Source organism: Nilaparvata lugens, chromosome 5 (assembly GCF_014356525.2).
Source record: "Nilaparvata lugens isolate BPH chromosome 5, ASM1435652v1, whole genome shotgun sequence".
NCBI lineage: Eukaryota > Metazoa > Arthropoda > Insecta > Hemiptera > Delphacidae > Nilaparvata > Nilaparvata lugens.
This window is the reverse complement of record NC_052508.1, coordinates 37998635-38004674: the sequence shown is the minus strand read 5'-3', so window position 1 is coordinate 38004674 and position 6040 is coordinate 37998635.

Genomic DNA, 6040 nt, shown 5'->3' with positions numbered 1-6040 from the left:
TCGAAATCAGTTCTCAGAACTTTTCTTTTTTCATATTCTGCTTCTGCCCATAGATTAAGTTCATGGTTTATCTGCTTTAAAAGTTCATAATCCTTTGAAAATTCATTGCTGATTACCTTTGATGTAGATTGCTCTGCTGGTTGCTCCATTGTAGGGGACTCCTGGACCTGTCCTGAAGATTGCTCCTGCCCTTCTCCCACTTCCTCGAATTCCGGAATTAATCCATATGGCGCCCTGACCGGTGATCTCATACGTAATGTAACGGATGGATTCACTAGTCTATCAGCTATAACTCACTTTTGCAATACCGGTAATCACAACACAATTGTTATTATGTTCTGCAGCTCTAAACAACGATGTTTACTACTCAGCGTCTCAATTAAGAATGAATTGATTATTGGTATGTCACAACATGCTGCTTTCGTCACTAGTATTCAAACTGTTTATTCTCAATCTAAATGCATTCACTGCTCAGTGTGAGAACTCAAATCAATTTCATATTACTGACTATGAAAATCAAGTTTCCAGAACATTCAACATATTCAGCATCAAGTTTATGATTGTGAACTGAACATTCATTTACAGTAGCGGTAGACATTTTGGCAGGGCTTGAAGCCCATTTCATATTCATCATTTCATGGAAGTAATTCTGGTCTTGCGGGACATTATTACTAGTGGGTTGCTTGCATTTCAAGATCACACTCTTATCATTCACGGTGCAGTCAGACGTTCTGTTCTGTATCCGTCTTGCTAGGTTAGTCAGCTTGCTACCTAAGCGTTCATTGCTAGATCACAGTATTAGCAATTTTCATGTCTACTTCGTAGATGGTGTATCAGTTTCAATCATTTAATAGTGATCTACGAACATTTGTTACATCATGCCATGCCAATTGGATGGTTTTCCATTCAGACATTCACTCATAGCTTCAGTGCAGTGAATTTTTGGCTGTCACCAACTCAATTAACTTTATATGTCATTCACCGTGCCTAGCCTTTGGACGGTTCATTCAGTTCAGTAAATTATCAGCTACGTTACATTCAAGTTATGTGTTACATATCTCAACTGCGTCACAAGGTCATTGTGTCCGTCTTATGCCCGTATCATACTGACAAAGATAACCTGACATCACCCACTCATTGCTGTGTCGCCGCCGTTCCTGTGTCATCACCAATGAGCCATCACTGTTGGCTATCCAGATCGCCATCATTCCAGTCTGGAGTCTGTTGCTCGGTCTGATCTTTTCCTGCTTGCGGGTCATCCAAGTCGCCGCTCTTCGTGTCTCACCATCCAGTCCAGAGCTGGCAACTCGCTGTGATTCGCTCCAACTTGTGGGTCCATCCAAATTGTCACCATCGCCCAGTATTGTCGAGGGGTTCTCGATTTACTGTCCATCCAATTTGAGATTGGATCTCATGCTCTACATGTATTAGATAAGTATTTTGTATCAATTCAAATCATTATTAACCTTTATCATTACTTGCTCATTTTTGTCTTGTTTATTAATCATTACTTGACCTTTTCAATGGGTTATTTTGGATTATTCATTATTTAATCTAAGGTCACGATCCCCATTTGTAGACACAGTTATTACCAAAATTATTGTTAACACATTGTTAACAAAATTATTATATACATTTGAATATAAATATTTTCATTATCAATTCGTAATTATTAATTTATCTAATAAAATCTATCAAGAATTACAAAAAGGGTTTAGCATATAATGAAATCTGTTTTTGCTGCATCATTTATTTATTAATAATTAATATCTCATTCAAAATATTCTGTATGATAGACTACATTACTTTTTTTATTTTTGAGGTCGCCCATTGACCTGATTTTATCTCATTCACTTATTGCCATTTAAAATTTGGGTTCCCATTGAATTGAATCATTATCTCATTACTGAGCATTACGCATTGAAATTCGATTTTATCTCAATGTTTTTGACCAATAATACACTTAGATATTTTGGGTACCGTATTTGTCTTTTATTAATTGCTAATATAATTATCAATTGGCAATCTCAATTCATTAATAGGTATTTTTTCTCTGTTTTGTATTCATGACTATTGAGTCAAAATATCAAATCTCATTCCACTGGCCTGTGTGGAGTTTCATGTTTCTGAAAAAATACAATAAATCTATTGAACTGTTTCACTTAAACCTATGTTTTGATTTGGCATCTTTCCCAGGGACTAGTTTTATTATCAATTATCATTCATATTTTGGCATATGTAGGATCTGTGCAGTAGAAAATTTAATATACATTTGTATTTCTCAAACATTCTTTATTTATAAAAGCATTTATTACAGTCCACTGCAATTTCAATTAGTTGCACAGATCATACACGTCTTAATGTTAGGAATAATAGCAGCTGCGGATATGGTTTCATTAAAATTACCTTTCAAAAACTTATAAATAGTATCTTTATCTAAGGCTGGAATTAGATTCTTAGCAATATTGAAACGAGAAATATAATACTCAGTAAGATTCTTAGATAAGTTTGGCTCATATTTTCCAAGTCTCAAATCATTTCTAGCAGATGACTGAATGTCGTCTGACCACATTCTAGCAATGAATTTCACTTTAAATTCTTTAAAATTATTTACATCAAAACGGATGAAAATCCACCAATCACGATGAGCAAAATTTGAATTGAACTTGTTTTCCAAAATACCTTCAATTTTGATCCAGTTTGTAATTTCATTCCTTTCAAGATACTCAGTCAAGTTTACTAAGAAATGCATTGGATTTTTTTGTCAATTTGCATTTGAAACTGAAACCCATTGAAGTTACTAGTATGATTACAAATCGTTTTTGTGGACATGTTCATTTTATTCATGTTTTTCCTAACCTCTGTTATAGCAGCTGTATTTTCTTGACAATCTATTTTCAAAGAGGACAATACCTTGATTTCCCTGTCTACTTTTTCGTTTAAATCTACAACCTCTTTTTCAACATGTTTAATACTTTCATTATTTTTTACATTAATAGCATCTTGAGGGTTAAGTGTAAGAGAGGGCCGGCTGCGCCCTAACTTCGCCCTCCTAGGTTTTTAATAAAGGCAGCTAATCAATCAATCAATCAATCAATCATCTTGTGTCATATTTTGTTGCTCAATTATTATGATCTTATTTTTATTTACGCTTTCATCAACCTCAGAAACGACCTTATCAGAAACTTGAATGATTTTGTTTTGCATTGATTTCCCTACATCTAACATTGACATTTCAAGATCATTAGTTTTCTGCTGTAGATAACCTATTTCTTTGTGATTTTTACTGAATGTATCAAGTATCTCTTTCATTTCCTTCTTTGTACTAGCCTGCTCTAGTCTAATGCTAGCAAATTCTTGCTTCATATCATTAAACCTAGTATTTTGATCTTGTTCCAGATTGTCAATTTTAGCGTTTTGTTCATCAAACCTAGCACTTTGATCTTGACTCATTTGATTTTGCTCTTGCCTCATTTGATTTTGTTCTTCTCTCATTTGTTTTAAAAACTCTATAAGATTAAAATCATTCTTAGTTCCTACCATGCTTGTTTCATTTGATATTTTTACTACTTCCTCTTGAATTGTTACAATTGGAACATTTTCACTTACAGCTACACTATCGTTTGAGTCATTGTTTAAGGTTAGGTCTAAATCTTGAGATTCTTCATCTACGTTGTTATATAATAGAATAATTATAATGTTAAAATTATTATATATCATTGTATGGGCCAAGCCATTTGAATCGACCGCGCTCACCCACGGCCATCTAGCGTGCCACTGCCATGGATAGCACTGTTCTCCCTGTTTTCCCCCGCCTTTTTGCTTACCAGCTCTCTTCCGTTTTGTAACTACTTGAGGAAGCTTGGTGCCCTGACGCTTCTCGGTTGTTTCTCCTTTTAAAAAAGTCATAAATGTATTACCGCTTCGCTTGTTTGAATTTAAATTACTACCGCGACTAGTTAGGAAAAGTTATTGTTAGAGTACTCCGCTAAATATCTAGAGTTGGATCTTCTTTGTGTAATCTCTTCGCCACGACATGGGCCCATGTATTCATCATCGCCATTGCAAGTGAATCCTGATTATCTGTACGTGTTGCCGCCTACCAGAACAAGGAGACTGCTCTTACAGTCCACTGTGAACCCGCCATACCCAAACGAGACGCCTTTAAAGGTAACAATTTTATTTTCTGAGCTACTAAGTAACGTGTTTAGAAGTCCACCTCATTGGCTCTAACAATCATGTTGATTCTTATAGTTGTAATAGTAAGTTGGCTACACTGCAGGACAGGCTGATATAGAAAAGACGCTAGGCAGTCTAGACTCTAGAAAACTAATATGATTCTCTTGAACTTTATAATGTAGGTATTCAAATAAACAGATTCATTATTACTGATGTTTTATTTATTCAGTGAACACACAACATGGTGCAGTCGGTATTTAGTTTTGAGTTTCTAGTGAATTAATTGTGTTGAGCTGTGAATACATAAACTGGATCTACAACTACAATCTACAATGGCAGCATCTTGTAATGTCCCAGCTAAGTTGTGCCTTGATGGCAACCTGAGTGCAAAACTGGAAAAAATTTAACAGTCCTTTCAAATTTATCTCTTAGCCTCCAGACTTGACAGATCAAGTGAAGAACGTAAAGTTGCCTTACTTTTAATCTTGATAGGTGAAGATGTTTTAGTCATCTACAATACGATTCGTGATGAAAAGGACAAAAAACTACAAGATGTGCTTGATCGATTCAAGGATTATTGTAACCCAAAATAACATTCTACACGCTAGATTCCTATTCAGTGAAAGGAAACAACAAGAAGGTGAGGATTTTGACTTGTGCCAAGTGCCAAGGCAAAAATCATTTTGCCAAAATGTGTACCATAAAACATCCAAGCCTAATGATTGACAACGCAAAGTACACTCTATTGACACACAAGAAAATGATAACAACATTGAGTACCGTACTTCTGTGGCTCTCTGAGTATTTCATCAATTCAATCTAAGGCATGGTTGATGGTTCCAATCTGTAAGAGTTGAGGATACATTGGACATCAACTTCAAACTCGACCCCAGCGCTGATGTCAACATTCTATTAAATCCAATCTACAAGGAATTGAAGAAAAAACTTGGTCACTCTCTAACAACTTCACCTTGTGGATCCCGCCTTGAAAGCTGGAATGGCATGCACACCGAAGTGGACTTTATAGTTTGTTTAAAAATTTCAGTCAATGGACAAATAGGAGAAGAAAAACTTTATGTTGCTGGTAATGAACTCCCAGTTCCAATTTTAAGTCGAGAATGCTGTACTAAGTAAAACTTGGTCAAAAGGATTGCAGAATCAACAGTAAGTTACTCAAAGTCAACCATTATTGGTAAATTTAATGACGTTTTTGAAGCTATTGGAAAAATAGACAAACCTTACAAAATTTCTCTTAAAGCAGGCAGTGAACCCTCATCTATTATTCCACCTCACAGGGTTCCAATTAAGATTCAAGAAAAATTCACTACTTGGGTCATATATTTTCTAATGGGACTATGAGGCCTGATGAAGATACAATAAAAGGTATTATCGATTATGACATTCCAAGTACTAAGGTTGAACTACAAAGGTTTCTAGGCCTCATCAACTATTTGCGATCTTTCATTCCAGATTTATCTCAAATTACTGCTCCTTTGAGGCAGCTTCTGAGAAAGGATACAGTTTTTGTCTGGTTGGATGTTCACACACGAACGGTAGACAAACTTAAGAAAATAATAACACAGGCTCCTGTTTTACAAGTCTTTGATCAAAGATGACATTGGTTGTGTTTTGCTACAAGAAAATAAACCTATCTACTACGCTTCTAAAGCTCTTTCTCAGACTGAAATCAATTATGGCCAAATTGAAAAAGAATTTTTGAGTATTCTATTTGCTTGTAAACAGTTCCATAACTTTATCTATGGTAGGAAAACTGTTGTTTTTACAGATCACATGCCTCTAGTATCAGTCATGGAAAAAGATACCTATTATTAAAATTCCATCCACTAGATTGCAAAGAATT